Here is an 18,426-nt window from a genome sequence, read left to right as displayed (position 1 = left end):
TGTTTAAAATCTCATTATGGCAAAAACCTCGTCCAGCCCACTCAATTTAATTCAATTAAATTTTTATTCATGATTTGGAACTCAGATGAGGTCCACATAAAACAAAACAATGAATAAAATACCTAACCCTGGGCGTAGTGGGCAGAGCGCGGCTACGCAGAGGTCCACAGAGTTGCGAACAAACTCTGCTGCGCCACCTGCCTCCACCTCCTCTATATTAAAAAGTAATTCTACATTACTTAAAGTAAATTAAAACCACTTACCTGCACTGCAGCGTCCCCGGGTTACTCTCCTCCTCCACCTCACCGTTTGGATAAACCTTGAGAAAAGTGCACATGCTTGCGCGCCCGTGCATGCGCTGTTTTCTCAAGGATTATCCAGACAGCGAGGAAGAGGAGGAGGGCAGCCCGGGGATGACGCAGTGCAGGTAAGTGGTTTTAATTTACTTTAAGTAATGTAGAATTACTTATCAATATGGGGGGGGGAGGCGGGGGTTGGCCAACTCTGCTCCGCTGCGGAATGTGCAGAGATTTGCCTCCTCCGCGTTCTCCACGGAACGCGGAGGAGGCAAATCTCCCCACACTCCGCGGGCGGAGCGGAGGTCTCCTCCTGGGTTTAAAAATAACATAGATCACATTTATTATATCTTCTACCTCCACTCTCGACCTACTCTCTAACCTCATTGCACTACTATGATTGCCCTAATAAGCCTTGCTAAGATCTTCCCTCCTCTACACCTCTTAACTCATCCCAAACCTAATTTTACTACTATGATTTCTAGACCCTTTCCTCCTCTGTCTCCCCCCTTTATCCTACCCAAGTAACAGATTAACATGTTCATCCCTCAAATTAACAATGTGTATTTTCCTATACTTATCCACCACTAAAGGAGTAGCCTGCTACTTGCCGAAAAGCGCTTCAACACCTCGTCTGGGGTAGTAAGCATTATATAAATACAACCACAATTAAAATGAATATACATTTAAAAAACATTTTTTTTAAAGAGGAGACTTTTTGACAAATGATTTCATTCTTAGGATAGAAGAGGGATCACCAACGCTCTGCTTAAAATATGACAGTGAGGAATGTGCAGTGCAGGACAAACAAATAGTACATGATTAAAATCCTGAGTACCCATGTTGCACAAATTGTACAGTTTCCCCTTATCTTTGGAATTTGACCAATATGCTGTTAAAAAATTTAGAGGAAGTAAATTTATACCTAATAATGTCCAAAACAAATAATTCCATGCTCTAAATTCCACAAAAAATACTGCTGAGCTTCCTGTAACCGTCAGCAGGAGGTTATCTCTTCACTTTTTTTCTTAATTCCCAGTGTTTTACAGCTAACCGTTGACTTAGAAAACTGGATGAAAGCTTTAAAAATGTTTACGTTGAGTTTATGAGGAGACCAGTGTATACTACTTTAGATCAAATTGATATAATGTATAATTAAGATCCTTAGAGAATAAGTATCTTCCTAAACATTTCTAAACACAAAAATCATTCAATGACTCCTTGCCTTTCCTAAGCTGGTGACTCCACCGGACCACACTAGATAGGCCTTTCACAAGACATCTTGTTAAGTCAAATTCTAATCGTAAAGTGTGTACAGGGACAGATGAATTAAAAATACACAATGTATGCACAATTTGGCCTTCTATCTTCTCTAAGAAATCCCACTTAGACAGATTGATTGATTCAATGCCATTCAGTAGCATCAGGAAGAACTTTTTATCTTATATACAGATAGCAAATGCAAAAAGTGCCTCCGACCCAATGTGTTACAAAAAGCTTGCATATCTCTTCCACCCATACTGAGAGGTGATTCAAAATACTGTTGACAAATATTTTTCCTACTGCATCCTAGGGCAATTTGGCAGTAATTAGAAGGGAAATTCCTGGGGCCCTTTTTATGTAAAGGAATTCGAATACTTCCAGATCAGGAAGGGGGGATTACTTCATGTTGATGACAATATGAAACAAGCATTGGCATAGCCAATAGGTCTCGCTTTTGGGACCTTATAAGTATTTAGTTACGCAGCACAATATCCTTGGAGCAACAACATCAACTGTTGCATGGCTAAACACTTATAAGGTCCCAAAGGCGAGACCTATTGGCTATGCCAATGCTTGTTTGCTTCAGTTATTGGGGCTCCCTGATAGTACACCAATAATCCCACTTAGGCTTGACCTGAGTCTCAAGCCAATCGCAGAGGGGGTGAGGATTAGGCCTATTCTTTACTCGAGACGGATTTGAGCCTCACCCGAGTTACACTCCTATTGAGATGGCCTCAAAGAAATGTTAGGAATCCTTGGTTCAGGAAAAAATCCTTTGGATCAGATATGTTAAAGACACTCTAATAAAGGTGGGATATGGTGACATGCGGACTGAGCAAGAGGCCACTCCTCTAATTGCAAACTTTTGCTAAAAAGGAAGCATTGGCAATGTAAATTGGGCCAAATACTGGCATTCCCCTCATATGGCACTTTAATTCCTTTCGCCAGAATAATGAGGTTTACAACCAGGAGAAATTCCTAGATGAAATTGAGCCCCCTCTGATTCGAAAACTGTATTTGCAGTTTAGATACAGTACATTTCCGATCGCCTCCTACACGGGCAAATGGGTTAGAAAGCTGGGTCCTGCTGGGTGGACCTGCCCTGTCTGTGGAGTGGATAGGGAGATAGAAGCAGGGCTTTAAGTGGGTTGTGTCTCGCCGGGTCTGAGCTCCGGCAGTTTTTTAAAGGGGGCCTTGAAACGGGTCTCTATCGGGCTCTGTTTTGTGCCCTTACACAGGCGGTCTGTTTTCTCCGGACTGAAGTGACAGCAGTTTGCTGTCACTGCAGTCTGGAAAAAAGTGCCAGGGCGCAAAGCAGAGCCTGATAGAGACCCGTTTCGAGACAGCAGGCACATCGATGCGTGCCTGCTCACACTGCTCAAAACGGAGAGTATGTGTGCAGTGGAGAAGTTACGGCATGACGTAATGCCAGGTGGGCCTTGTAGGAGAAGGGAAATCCTTTAAATAGAGTAATTTTCTCTCTGGATTTCCCTTCTCTTTTTGAAAATTAGGAGCAGCAACATTTGTGGTGTCAACAGGGCTTTAAGTGTAAGCTTTTTCAATATTATATACAAGCCATAGTTGCTGCTTATTTCTCTTATGCAACTAACAACCATTGACAAAGTCAATAGTCCTGACTTATTGCAAGTATGATGTTACTTGTGTCATATATCTGGATGCAGTGACAGAAACAGCAACATGCAAGTCGGGCGGCACACTATCCTATACAAAGATTTTTAGTGTACGTGTTTTTAAACCATGGCCTTGATTACATTGCCCACGCCCCTTTGAGAGACCCCCCAGTTTTTTTTCATCCCACTTAAAGCCCTGGATAGAAGAGCATGCTTTATTTTTCTGCCTTGCATACTCAAAGAGCAGGAAAAAGTGGATAGTCCCAGTTTGCCGGCTATCGCCTTAAAGACTGATGCTAGACACTGCTTGGCCTTTGCTGTATCCCGCCTTTTGGTACCTACGTAGAGGATTAGACAAAGGGCATGCCCATAAATGGCTGTTTTGATATTTTAGCAGTCTAGGTTTTAGCAATGTGTAACCTAATGCTATTTTGTGCAGGAGGGTGTTTAGGTACACCTACCTGCCATTGGAATTCTATTATTAGTAATTGCATTTTATTGATATTTTAACTGTGTGTTGTTTAATATTTTATGTGCAGTATTTGTGGGCATCAAGTGATTTTATTTCTTTGCTTGCACTTTTATGGCATATTGCTGAAATTACAGTATTGAAATTGAAACTAGAAATAAATAACACATTAAACCTACATATAAAGCAAACCGGGTCGTTCATCTGTGGGAAAACGAATTACCAGGATGAATTTAACGCAGTGCTTGAGAGAGGCCAACAGAGGTCGCTACTTGCAACAACTGCTATCGCCACTGAGGGACCGTAAAGCATGATTAGCTGCAACCTCCCTGCTGCTGCGGATTCTGCCTAGCAGCGAGCAGTCATTAAGGATCGGGTTTCTCGTAGCATGAAGCCACCAGTCATTGCTGGACTTTGTTAACTATTGTGAGTCCTACTAAGATACTCAGAAGTAGACGCTGAACAATAGTTACCGACTTTTAGCACTTAGAAAAATACAATTCGACCAATCGTCTGGTTGGAAACTTAAATCTAACATTCAGCCTTATTTCTGATCTTGCTAGATATCTGGGTCAAGGCAGCTGAAAGTACTGGCTGAGCCCGTGAACTGCCAGGGTGTGAGCCCGTCTGTTCCTGGTGCTGCACCGCAAAGAACGTCGGCTTTCTCCCCCGTCCCGGCGCGAGATGACAACACCTCCAGCAGACAGTTAAAGAGCACTGGAGTAAGAACAAGGGTGAAGAGCTAAGCGGAGCATCCTGATTGGTCTGTGGCATGGGGGGGCCAAATAGGGAGCTGGATGGGGAGAGCTGTTTTACAAACTCTTGGCCAATGTTATTGTCTTGTACTTTGGCCTGAAATGTCCTGCCTGCAGCGGCGAGGGAGAGATTAGCTTGAATGCTTTGCAGCGTTTACCTTCTGTGACGAGTGGGGGTAGGAAAGGGCGATGCAGATACAGACAGAAAGGAGTGAGTGAGGCAGGGCGCAGAGACTGACAGTCAACCTAGAGTCTCAGTCTGCCCATATATACGCTTTGTTTTTACCATCTTTAGCCCCCGGACAAAGTGACAAGGAGAAATGCGCCAGTAAAACCATTCTAGCTTTCTTCATGGATGTAAAACAAGCATTGGCCGCTCGGCAGTAAAAGCGAAAGTCATCGCGATCGCTCTGAAAGCGAAAGTGATCGCGATGATGCGCTAAAGAGCACGAGTTTTCAAAGTGCTGCTGAAGGCTAGCGGTTCGCGCGTGAACGCAAGCGCTAGGCCAGCCAGCAGCACTTTGAAAACTCACCTCCAAAATGTCTCTCCGAGCCAGCGCATGCGCTGGGCCCAGCGAGACCTAAAAACAAGAAAGAGAAAAATGGCCCATTACGAGGCCTCCCTCTTAATTACGGAACTGGGGTCTCATATGGCCCCATCACCCCGGAACTTCTTATTCCTGTAACTATAGCTTCTATCTGTTTCGTGGGCGGAGGACTAAGACCAAGGGAGAGACAGAAAAGGAAGCCAAAGGAATCAAAGGAAACCCTGTGCCAGCATTAGATGAATATAGATCAATAATGAAAAAGCTCAGCCATCTTCCTGGAAGAGATTTTATTCTAGCGCTGCAACAGTTGTACATAATTTCCTAAGATCATTTTGCATCCTTGTGGGAGGCAACTTCTTTTAGCTGAATCCAATTATAGACATCCTTCTCAAAAGTCAGTTTAAGTCTCTGCCTTCCATTTTTACTGATAATTAGTTGATTTGCCTCAGAGATTAATAGTTAATTTATTTCCCTACTTAAGTGGATAACAGGACTGTAATGTGCTCTCCTTTGAGAAACTAGGGGCCAGATATACAAACATTAGGAATACCGATTTCATAATTGCGATTCTCTACAAATCGTAATAAGGAAATTGGTGTTCCTAATGTATGAAACTCTTGAGTTTCATCAGCAACTCCTAGTGGGTTGCAAATAGACCTACCTCATACATATGAATGAGGTAGGTCGCAATTTGCGACCCATTACGAATTGCAGCCATCTCAGGGATGGTGGCCTGCTGAGGTCGGCAGACCACCATGTCTGTGATTGTTTTTTTATAAAGTAATCTTTTTTTTTTTTATAGCAGCCCATTTTCCTTAATTGAAAATGGGTAGCATTTAGAAAGAAAAAAGGAAATGTTTAAGTTTCATTTTTTAAGAGTAGGCAGTGGTTCCCCTTTGTGAATGGGTTACCACCGGTTTTAAACTGGTGGTAAAGTATTATTCCTTTTCGACTGGAATTTGGTTGCAAAACAATAATACATGCTTCAGGAAAGTCCCCTTGTTGGATGGTAACCCCCCACTTTTTGCTCAAGGTGCTGTGGTTTTTACAACTGACAGTGCACTTGGACCTGCTAACCAGGCCCCAGTGCCAGTGCTTTTACCCTCAAAAGATAATGTGAATTAGTACACCCAGTTGGCAAGATGCGTTAGCCGCCCCTCTTGTAAGTCCCTAGTATATGGTACCAGTGGTAAGCACGGTAAGGGAGTTAAAGGGGTCACCAGGGCTGCAGCACGATTTGTGCCAACCTGAGTGACCCCAGTAAAAGAAATTTATGCAGAGCTGCTATTGCAGCCTGTATGAACAGCTTCCCTACTTGAGTTTGATTCTGCACACACCATGTGTGACAGAGTCCCCTCACTGCCTCGATATATATGTAAGTCACCCCTAAGGTAGACGTCCAAAAGCCCAGGAGGCAGGGTGTATTAAATTAATAATGTAGGCATATATGTACACCAAACAAAGGAGAGAGTGTGAGGAAATCCCATCCTTCTTCCCTTTATTACTATATCCAACAATGATAACGAGCTTGCTACCATGCCAATCAACTGTCAGTCATGTCTTTAACTAAAGTCTCAAAAAAAACATTAGGTTTTTAAAAGACCCCTCACCCACCAAACAAGTTGGTGACATGCTTCATCAATGGGTTCCCACCTAAGATGCCGAGAGCATCTTTGGTGTGCTATGACGCCTGATTGCAGCATAGCTCGTTTCTTTTTGTGACGTGATGAATTTGTGTGTGGATTTTAAAACTACCTCAAGGATATCCACCCTTTGAGCAAATATTTTAATTATGGATTCCTTGGGTAGGGTTAAAAGCAGTGGTGGATGTGTCATGAGTAATTAGTGATCTTTCACATCCTTGTGTTAGATCGACATGTTTCAGTCAATTATGAGTGCTGTTTGAGTCACAGCGACTTTTTTCAGGGCTGAGGTGCTAGGGACAAAACTCTATACAGTGTATGTGCACATACTAAAGAATCTGTATGTGAGGTGCAGCATTTGTAACTTACAATTTTCACCCAACTTCTTATTGTATTTTAGTTGCTACTGATTAGGGCAACATGCATCCGGAGGGGAGCGGTGCCTTTAGTCACACTTTCATCACCTACTACTGTCCTGCTCAGGATATAGATATGACAAAAATAACCCTACAGTAACTTTGCCATTCAAGTTTACTGTAAGTGAACGGCGGTCCACAGGTTACTGTGGACTGGCTACCAGGCAAAACCAAAATGGCCAGCACTGCGTGGTACCACCAAATGTAGTTGAGTTTGGTATTAAACACCGTGCTTTTTCACCCCTGACACTATCTCGAGTCGAGGGTGAGCTGGCATACACCCAGGTGGCACCCTTAGAGGGGTCCAATGAAGTTACTAAGTCCCCTTGTGCCTTGGCGGCTTTCTGAGCTGTTCGCAGCCAAGACAGAAGTCTGACCTCCTGCTGGTGAGTGCTATCACAACCAGCGGACGTGAGACAAAAAAACCTGGGCAGAAAGGAGGTCACACCTCCACCCTGCCAGGATGGTTAGTGAAAGACCCATCTGGGCGGTGAGCCTCAAGAGCTTCACCAGAGTACACCCCCAAAGGCTAGCCATACCTCTAGGGTGAGCTAGTGGGTCATTACAGTCAAGGATGGTCTGTGCCATCTCAGAAATCTCTTAGAATAATGGATGCTGGGTAGTTTGGTGACGTGCACCCCCTGGATGTTGTCACCTCAGGCGGATTAGCCGCCTACTGGCTACTCGCCTCACATCCCTAAACACCCCCTAAATCCAGGATTTAAGGGGCATCCTCGACACCAGAAGTGAAGAGGACAAATAAGAGACCTGTGTCACCACAAGGCAGGACTCCACAAAGCAGAAGCCCCTGCACCTCCTGGACTACAACTTGTCCAGGACCAGAGACCAGTTCCAAAGGGAAGGTGAACCGCTCTGCAACCTAAAGACTTCATCAGGACTCCCTAGGACTAGAGGACTGCAGTCGACAGGCACAAACCGCAATTCCAAGATCCAAAGAAGAACTGTCTGCCAGGCTCCGTTGAAGACCAGCCCTAAAGTAACCAGCCAGGTGTCTTCTGGAAAGGGTTTTTCCTGAACCTCAGCGAATCTCAGCCCTTAAAGTGTTGCAAAGATGCGTGGAAGAAGATTTGCTTCATTGCTACATTTGCTGGGGCCAAGGTTTGTTGGTGGTCTTGCTCACTACTAACTACTTTACCCGACGCTCCAAGAAGAGGGAATCCTTTGCTATATCAACCTTCTACCTCTAGGGTGCAGTTGTAGAGTACGTGCATCCTAAACCTGTCTGCGTTGACACGCCTGGTAAAGTCAGCTCCTGCAGTCCCGTTCAGCACCACTGATAGCCAGGTGCACTTCTACATCCGAGATGCCCGAGCTAGGTAGAGCTGTTCTGCCTGGTGATTCCTGGTCCAGTGGCCGCCCCAAGCTTTCTGTCCAGGGAACTCCTGTGAAGTCAACCTGCAAACATCATTTTACTAAGTACTTTTTTTGACACGTCTCATAGCTCACGTTAAGCACGAAGGACAGCCAAGTCACCTCTGCAACCAGACTCCCTGGGCAAGGTAAAAGTGTTCAGATTGTCGGAGCTTGGTCTATGGACCAGCAAGACCTTAACTCCAAGTGGGTGCTGTGGAACTCACCCCACAAGAGAACGAGTGTCACCTGAAATTTAATAAAGTTTGACTCAGTTTTTAGAAATTGGTGTCGGATTTCTTTCAAGTCGTGGCAATTACTTATCATCAATGTTGGTACTCTAAAATGCTTTACATATGTTCCTCGAAGTAAGCACGTCTGCTCTATGCCACTCTACCAGGACTGAGAGAAGGATTTCTAGTGTGAAACTGAGGTCCACTTTTGGGTATTGTGCGGATATTACACGGTAAGGCTTCCCAGCCATACCACATAATATTACCACCTTGCTATACATATCATACTGATTCAGTATTTGGAAGGGATACCCTAAACACGCCCCTTCCAAATACCGAATTGCAAAACCTACATGTTTACTGAATCGCATTTTGCACTTTGTAAATCACGAAAAGCATTTTTCCAGTTTCAAGCGGGCGAATCTGCAAATGGGACGATTGGCAAAAAGAAAAATGCTTTGTACATTGGGCCCCAGATTATTTCCTTTCCATGTACCCACCAGGGACTTCATATTTCTTTTATACTTAAGTAATGTCTCTGGTAGCAAGAGCAGTGTCTCTGCAATTAGTGCTGCCAAGGATTCTTTCAATTGATGTAATGTATAATTAAGATCCTTAGAGAATAAGGATCTTCCTAAAAATTTCTAACCACAAAAATCATTCAATGACTCCTTGCCTTTCCTGAGCTGGTGACTCCACCGGACCACACTAGATAGGCCTTTCACAAGACATCTTGTTAAGTCAAATTCTAATCGTAAAGTGTGTACAGGGACAGATGAATTAAAAATACACAATGTATGCACAATTTGGCCTTCTATCTTCTCTAAGAAATCCCACTTAGACAGATTGATTGATTCAATGCCATTCAGTAGCATCAGGAAGAACTTTTTACCTTATATACACATAGCAAATGCAAAAAGTGCTTCCGACCCAATGTGTTACAAAAAGCTTGCATACCTCTTCCACCCATACTGAGAGGTGATTCAAAATACTGTTGACAAATATTTTTCCTACTGCATCCTAGGGCAATTTGGCAGTAATTAGAAGGGAGATTCCTGGGGCCCTTTTTATGTAAAGGAATTAGAATACTTCCAGATCAGGAAGGGGGGATTACTTCATGTTGATGACAATATGAAACAAGCATTGGCATAGCCAATAGGTCTCGCTTTTGGGACCTTATAAGTATTTAGTTATGCAGCACAATATCCTTGGAGCAACAACATCAGCTAAACACTTATAAGGTCCCAAAGGCGAGACCTATTGGCTATGCCAATACTTGTTTGCGTCAGTTATTGGGGCTCCCTGATAGTACACCAATAATCCCACTTAGGCTTGACCTGAGTCTCAAGCCAAACGCAGAGGGGGTGGGGATTAGGCCTATTCTTTACTCGAGGCGGATTTGAGCCTCACCCGAGTTACACTCCTATTGAGATGGCCTCAAAGAAATGTTAGGAATCCTTGGTTCAGGAAAAAATCCTTTGGATCAGATATGTTAAAGACACTCTAATAAAGGTGGGATATGGTGACATGCGGACTGAGCAAGAGGCCACTCCTCTAATTGCAAACTTTTGCTAAAAAGGAAGCATTGGCAATGTAAATTGGGCCAAATACTGGCATTCCCCTCATATGGCACTCTAATTCCTTTCGCCAGATTAATGATGTTAACAACCAGGAGAAATTCCTAGATGAAATTGAGCCCCCTCTGATTCGAAAACTGTATTTGCAGTTTAGGTACAGTACATTTCCGATCGCTCCCTACACGGGTAAATGGGTTAGAAAGCTGGGTCCTGCTGGGTGGACCTGCCCTGTCTGTGGAGTGGATAGGGAGATAGAAGCAGGGCTTTAAGTGGGTTGTGTCTCACCGGGTCTGAGCACCGGCAGTTTTTTAAAGGGGCCTCAAAACGGGTTTCTATCGGGCTCTGTTTTGTGCCCTTGCACAGGCAGTCTGTTTTTTTCCGGACTGAAGTGACAGCAGTTTGCTGTCACTGCAGTCCGGAAAAAAGTGCCAGGGCGCAAAACAGAGCCTGATAGAGAACCGTTTCGAGACAGCAGGCACATCGATGCATGCCTGCTCACACTGCTCAAAACGGAGAGTATGTGTGCAGTGGAGAAGTTACGGCATGACGTAATGCCAGGTAGGCCTTGTAGGAGAAGGAAAATCCTTTAAAAAGAGTAATTTTCTCTCTGGATTTCCCTTCTTTTTTTGAAACTTAGGAGCAGCAACATTGTGTGGTGTCAACAAGGCTTTAAGTGTAAGCTTTTTCAATATTATATACAAGCCATAGTTGCTGCTTATTTCTCTTATGCAACTAACAACCATTGACAAAGCCAATAGTCCTGACTTATTGCAAGTATGATGTTACTTGTGTCATATCTGGATGCAGTGACAGAAACAGCAAAATGCAAGATGGGCGGCACACTATCCTATACAAAGATTTTTAGTGTACGTGTTTTTAAACCATGGCCTTGATTACATTGGCCACGTCCCTTTGAGAGACCCCCCAGTTTTTTTTTTCCTCCCACTTAAAGCCCTGGATAGAAGAGCATGCTTTATTTTTCTGCCTTGCATACTCAAATAGCAGGAAAAAGTAGATAGTCCAGTTTGCCGGCTATCGCCGTAAAGACTGATGCTAGACACTGCTTGGCCTTTGCTGTATCCCGCCTTTTGGTACCTACGTGGAGGATTAGACAAAGGGCGTGCCCATAAATGGCTGTTTTGATATTTTAGCAGTCTAGGTTTTAGCACTGTGTAACCTAATGCTATTTTGTGCAGGAGGGTGTTTAGGTACACCTATCTGCCATTGGAATTCTATTTTTAGTAATTGCATTTTATTGATATTTTAACTGTGTGTTGTTTAATATTTTATGTGCAGTATTTGTGGGCATCAAGTGATTTTATTTCTTTGCTTGCACTTTTATGGCATATTGCTGAAATTACAGTATTGAAATTGAAACTAGAAATAAATAACACATTAAACCTACATATAAAGCAAACCGGGTCGTTCAACTGTGGGAAAACGAATTACCAGGATGAATTTAATGCAGTGCTTGAGAGAGGCCAACAGAGGTCGCTACTGGCAACAACTGCTATCGCCACTGAGGGACCGTAAAGCTGGATTAGCTGCAACCTTCCTGCTGCTGCGGATTCTGCCTAGCAGCGAGCAGTCATTAAGGATCGGTTTTCTTGTAGCATGAAGCCACCAGTCATTGCTGGACTTTGTTAACTATTCTGAGTCCTACTAAGATACTCAGAAGTAGACGCTAAACAATATTTACCGACTTTTAGCACTTAGAAAAATACAATTCGATCAATCATCTGGTTGGAAACTTAAATCTAACATTCAGCCTCATTTCCGATCTTGCTAGTTATCCGGGTCAAGGCAGCTGAAAGTACTGCCTGAGCCCGTGAACTGCCAGGGTGTGAGCCCGTATGTTCCTGGTGCTGCACCGCAAAGAACGTCGGCTGTTTCCCCCGTCCCGGCGCGAGATGACAACACCTCCAACAGACAGTTAAAGATCACTGGAGTAACAACAAGGGTGAAGAGCTAAGCGGAGCATCCTGACTGGTCTGTGGCATGGGGGTGCTAAATAGGGAGCTGGGTGGGGAGAGCTGTTTTACAAACTCCTGGCCAATGTTATTGCCTTGTAGTTTGGCCTGAAATGTCCTGCCTGCAGCGGTGAGGGAGAGATTAGCTTGAATGCTTTGCAGCGTTTACCTTCTGTGACGAGTGGGGGTAGGAAAGGGCGATGCAGATACAGACAGAAAGGAGTGAGTGAGGCAGGGCACAGAGACTGACAATCAACCTAGAGTCTCAGACTGCCCATATATACGCGTTGTTTTTACCATCTTTAGCCCCAGGACAAAGTGACAAGGAGAAATGCGCCAGTAAAACCGTTCTAGCTTTCTTCATTGATGTAAAACAAGCATTGGCCGCGCGGCAGTAAAAATAACGCCGCGCGGCCGTAAAAGCGAAGATCATCGCGATCACTCTGAAAGCGAAAGTGATGTCGATCGCGATGACGCACTAAAGAGCACGAGTTTTCAAAGTGCTGCTGAAGGCTAGCGGTTCGCGCAGGCACGCTCGCGTGAACGCAAGCGCTAGGCCAGCCAGCAGCACTTTGAAAACTCGCCTCCAAAATGTCTCTCCAAGCCAGCGCATGCGCTGGGCTCAGCAAGACCTAAAAACATGAAAGAGAAAAATGGCCCATAACGAGGCCTCCCTCTTAATTAAGGAACTGGGATCTCAAATGGCCCCATCACCCCGGAACTTCTTATTCCTGTAACTATAGCTTCTATCTGTTTCGTGGACGGAGGACCAAACACCAAGGGAGAGAAAGAAAAGGAAGCCAAAGGAATCAAAGGAAACTCTGTGCCAGCATTAGATGAATATAAATCAATAATGAAAAAGCTCAGCCATCTTCCTTTACTGGAATTACAAGAGATTTTATTCTAGAGCTGCAACAGTTGTACATAATTTCCCAAGATCATTTTGCATCCTTGTGGGAGGCAACTTCTTTTAGCTGAAACCAATTAATTTATTTGCCTCAGAGATTAATAGTTAATTTATTTCCCTACTTAAGTGGATAACAGGACTGTAATGTGCTCTCCTTTGAGAATCCAGGGGCCAGATATACAAACATTAGGAATACTGATTTTATAATTGCAATTCTCTACAAATCGCAATAAGGAAATTGGTGTTCCTAATGTATGAAACTCTTTTGAGTTTCATCAGCAACTCCTAGTGGGTTGCAAATAGACCTACCTCATGCATATGAATGACGTAGGTCGCAATTTGCGACCCATTACGAATCGCAGCCATCTCCGGGATGGTGGCCTGCTGAGGTCGGCAGACCACCATGTCTGTGATTATTTTTTAATATAGTAATCTTTTTTTTTTTATAGCAGCCCATTTTCCTTAATTGACAATGGGTTGCATTTAGAAAGAAAAAAAGGAAATGTTTAAGTTTCATTTTTTAAGGGTAGGCAGTGGTACATGGGACCACTGCCAGCTCTTAAAAATACTTTTATTTACATTCGCAATGGGGGAGGGGTCCCAAAGGGACCAGTTCCCCTTTGTAAATGGGTTACCACCGGTTTTAAACTGGTGGTAAAGTATTACTGCTTTGCGACTGGAATTTGGTTGCAAAACAATAATACATGCTTCAGGAAAGTCCCCTTTTTGGATGGTAACCCCCCACTTTTTGCTCAAGGTGCTGTGGTTTTTACAACTGACAGTGCACTTGGACCTGCTAACCAGGCCCCAGTGCCAGTGCTTTTACCCTCAAAAGATAATGTGAATTTGTACACCCAGTTGGCAAGATGCTTTAGCCGCCCCCCTTGTAAGTCCCTAGTATATGGTACCAGTGGTAAGCACGGTAAGGGAGTTAAAGGGGTCACCAGGGCTGCAGCACTATTTGTGCCAACCTGAGTGACCCCAGTAAAAGAAAATTCTGCAGAGCTGCTATTGCAGCCTGTATGATTAGCTTTCCTGCTTGAGTTTGATTCTGCACACACCATGTGCGACAGAGTCCCCTCACCAAACAAAGGAGAGAGTGTGAGGAAATCCCATCCTTCTTCCCTTTATTACTATATCCAACAATGAGAATGAGCTTGCTACCATGCCAATCAACTGTCATTCATGTCTTTAACTAAAATCTCAGAAAAACCATTAGGTTTTTAAAAGACCCCTCACCCACCAAACAAGTTGGTGACATGCTTCATCAATGGGTTCCCACCTAAGATGCCGAGTGCATCTTTGGTGTGGTATGACGCCTGATTACAGCAGAGCTCGTTTCTTTTTGTGACGTGATGAATTTGTGTGTGGATTTTAAAACTACCTCAAGGATATCCACCCTTTGAGCAAATATTTTAATTATGGATTCCTTGGGTAGGGTTAAAAGCAGTGGTGGATGTGTCATGAGTAATTAGTGATCTCTCACATCCTAGTGTTAGATCGACATGTTTCAGTCAATGATGAGTGCTGTTTGAGTCACAGTGACTTTTTTCAGGGCTGAGGTGCTAGGGACAAAACTCTATACAGTGTATGTGCACACACTAAAGAATCTGAATGTGAGGTGGAGCATTTGTAACTTACAATTTTCAGCCAACTTCTTATTGTATTTGAGTTGCTACTGATTAGGGCAACATGCATCCGGAGGGGAGTGGTGCCTTTAGTCACACTTTCATCACCTACTACTGTCCTGCTCAGGATCTAGATATGAAACATATAACCCTACAGTAACCTTGCCATTCAAGTTTACTGTAAGTGAACGGCGGTCCACAGGTCACTGTGGACTGGCTACCAGGCCAAACCAAAATGGCCAGCTCTGCGTGATACCACCAAATGTAGTTGTGTTTGGTATTAAACACCGTGCTTTTTCACCCCTGACACTATCTCGAGTCGAGGGTGAGCTGGCATACACCCAGGTGGCACCCTTAGAGGGGGCCAATGAAGATACTAAGTCCCCTTGTGCCTTGGCGGCTTTCTGGGCTGTTCACAGCCAAGACAGAAGTCTGACCTCCTGCTGGTGAGTGCTATCACACCCAGAGGACGTGAGACAAAGAAACCTGGGCAGAAAGGAGGTCACGCCTCCACCATGCCAGGATGGTTAGTGAAAGACCCATCAGGGCGGTGAGCCTCAAGAGCTTCACCACCTCCGATATGTAAGTGACTTGTCACCCAGTGGAGACAAAGATGCCTCCATGCCCCTAGGCACCTGTGTTTTTTGAGCAGGCAGACAATTAGGTACTAAGGAGACGTACACCCCCAAAGGCTAGCCATACCTCTAGGGTGGGCTAGTTGGTCATTACAGTCAAGGATGGTCTGTGCCATCTCAGAAAGCTCCTAGAATAATGGATTCTGGGTAGTTTGGTGACATACACCCGCTGGATGTTGTCACCTCAGGCGGATTAGCCGCCTACTGGCTACTCGCCTCACATCCCTAAACACCCCCTAAATCCAGGATTTAAGGGGCATCCTCGACACCAGAACTGAACAGGACAAATAAGAGACCTGTGTCACCACAAGGCAGGACTCCACAAAGCAGAAGCCCCTGCACCTCCTGGACTACAACTTGTCCAGGACCAGAGACCAGTTCCAAAGGGAAGGTGAACCGCTCTGCAACCTAAAGACTTCATCAGGACTCCCTAGGACTAGAGGACTGCAGTCGACAGGCACAAACCGCAATTCCAAGATCCAAAGAAGAACTGTCTGCCGGGCTCTGTTGAGGACCAGCACTAAAGTAACCAGCCAGGTGTCTTCTGGGAAGGGTTTTTCCTGAACCTCAGCGAATCTCAGCCCTTACAGTGTTCCCAAGATGCGTGGAAGAAGATTTGCTTCATTGCTACATTTGCTGTGGCCAAGGTTTGATGGTGGTCTTGTTCACTACTAACTACTTTACCCGACACTCCAAGAAGAGGGAATCCTTTGCTATATCAACCTTCTACCTCTAGGGTGCAGTTGTAGAGTACGTGCATCCTAAACCTGTCTGCGTTGACACGCCTTGTAAAGTCAGCTCCTGAAGTCCCGTTCAGCACCACTGATAGCCAGGTGCACTTCTACATCCGAGATGCCCGAGCTAGGTAGAGCTGTTCTGCCTGGTGATTCCTGGTCCAGTGGCCGCTCCAAGCTTTCTGTCCAAGGAACTCCTGTGAAGTCAACCTGCAAACATCATTTTGCTAAGTCACCTGAGATTTAATAAAGTTTGAATCTGGAAAGTATTGATTTTATAATCACTGTAAATTCTGTTCCTCGAAGTAAGCATGTCTGCTCTTTGCCACTCTACCAGGACTGAGAGAAGGATTTCTAGTGTGAAACTGAGGTCCACTTTTGGGTATTGTGCTGATATTACACGGTAAGGCTTCCCAGCCATACCACATAATATTACCACCTTGCTATACATATCATACTGATTCAGTATTTGGAAGGGACACCCTAAGCACGCCCCTTCCAAATACTGAATTGCAAATGCTAAATGTTTACTGAATCGCATTTTGCACTTTGTAAACCACGAAAAGCATTTTTACAGTTTCAAGCTGGCGAATCTGCAAATGGGACGATTGGCAAAAAGAAAAATGCTTTGTACATTGGGCCCCAGATTATTTCCTTTACATGTACCCACCAGGGACTTCATATATCTTTTATACTTAAGTAATGTCTCTGGTAGCAGGAGCAGTGTCTCTGCAATTAGTGCTGCCAAGGATTCTTTCAATTTAACAGTTAGCTTGGTTTTCCAGTGGTTGCTACCATTTGATCTATCAAACCTTACTGTTGTATCTTTGAGGTTCCAGGACCCTACTTCCTTCTGAACTAAATCAACCAAAAAAGAAAGAACTTTATGATCACTAAAGGAATTATCATAGACACATGAGATCATACCAAAAGTAGGAAAAGGAACAAACACATAATCAATGATGAACAAGCTGACAGAAGATTAATGTGAGCAATTTGCGGAGGTATCATTCTCTATTCTTCCATTAGCTATTAAGAATTCCTTATTCCTTAAAACTTTCAACAACAGGAGTACTCTTTTATCTGTTTTAATATCGGGGTGGGGGGGGTTGAGGAAGAAATTTGAAGGCTCCTTTTCTGGCCTCATTTGCAAATAGCCTTAAAGCATGGTTGGACATTTTGACATTAAAATTGCCTACTTATATATGTATTTACAGTCATCTGACTCCCTAATTTGAGAGATAAAAGAGAAAAGTTCAGTTACCCATAGATAGAGTCGGGGGGTATACATGTTCACTACCAAAAGTGATTCATTATTCTCCTGACCTCCCTTCAATAATATTTTTATAGCCTGCATTAGTTTTAAATCAGGAACAAACTGACTAAACGTACAGCTGTAATTATTACTTAAAAGAATCGCAACTCCCCCTTTTCTATACCCCCTCCTGAAGGGGGTGGCAGTACAGCTTATAACTACAAAGTACCCTTCTAACACAAAATCATTAGTTAACCAGGTTTCCTGGATGCATCAGCATCCCGAACGTTCTGAAATGTCATCTTATTACCATCTGTCAATAGTGCAGCAGCACTCCATTAGACCACTTTAAAGCTATTACTAGGTAGTTCTGTTGCTGTTGAGCCCATTGGCACCCTTTGAATTAAGGCCACTTGCTACCCAACTCCAACTTCCAGTCTCTTCATCTTGATCTGGAGCGTTCCTTCTCCCATTCCTGCCATGCAGGGATACCCGCAGGTCTGATAGATTCTCATTTGACATAAATTGTTGGGACGGAAAAACTAGAGGGAAAATCACATCAGCCATGGTTTTTGAAGAGGAGACTCTACTATCCTTCTCTTCCTGTAGGGGGATTACATCAATGCTGAAACTGCATAACTTGTCACTATTAAGTAGGATTAGATTATATAACAATTTAGAATTAAAAGTTACTTTAGCCCTACTATTTGGCCCGAGATGCTCAATTTGCACCAGGAAAGTATAACTACTTTGAATCATATCGGAATGTTCTGTTCAAAAATATTTATTGGTCAAAGATAGCAATAAATTCAAACAAAAGAGGCACATTCAATACATTATATAACACTTTTGAATTAAAAGTTACTCTAGCCCTACTATTTGCCCCCAGGTGCTCAATTTGCACCAGGAAAGTATAACTACTTTGAAACATATGGGAATTCTCTGTTCAAAAATATTTATTGGTCAAAGAGAGCAATAAATTCCAACAAAAGAGGCACATTCAATACATTACATTACATGAGGTGTTAGTCCCCAGTGCTCCCTTATTATCCCAACTATATGTGACATTGTCCCCCAAGTTAGAGGAAAATATCT

The 18,426-nt window shown here is 43.7% G+C and overlaps 1 protein-coding gene across 6 annotated transcripts in view; it reads right to left on the bottom strand.

The window, feature by feature from the left end:
* The window catches only part of LOC146798903 (uncharacterized), a 161,383-nt gene that overhangs the window by 140,740 nt on the left and 2,217 nt on the right, over positions 1-18,426 (bottom strand). The gene's annotated exons all lie outside the window — the stretch shown is intronic.

Source organism: Triturus cristatus, chromosome 9 (assembly GCF_964204655.1).
Source record: "Triturus cristatus chromosome 9, aTriCri1.1, whole genome shotgun sequence".
In the NCBI taxonomy this organism is placed as follows: domain Eukaryota; kingdom Metazoa; phylum Chordata; class Amphibia; order Caudata; family Salamandridae; genus Triturus; species Triturus cristatus.
The sequence above is the reverse complement of the archived record's forward strand: the minus strand, read 5'-3'. Positions and strand labels throughout refer to the sequence as shown.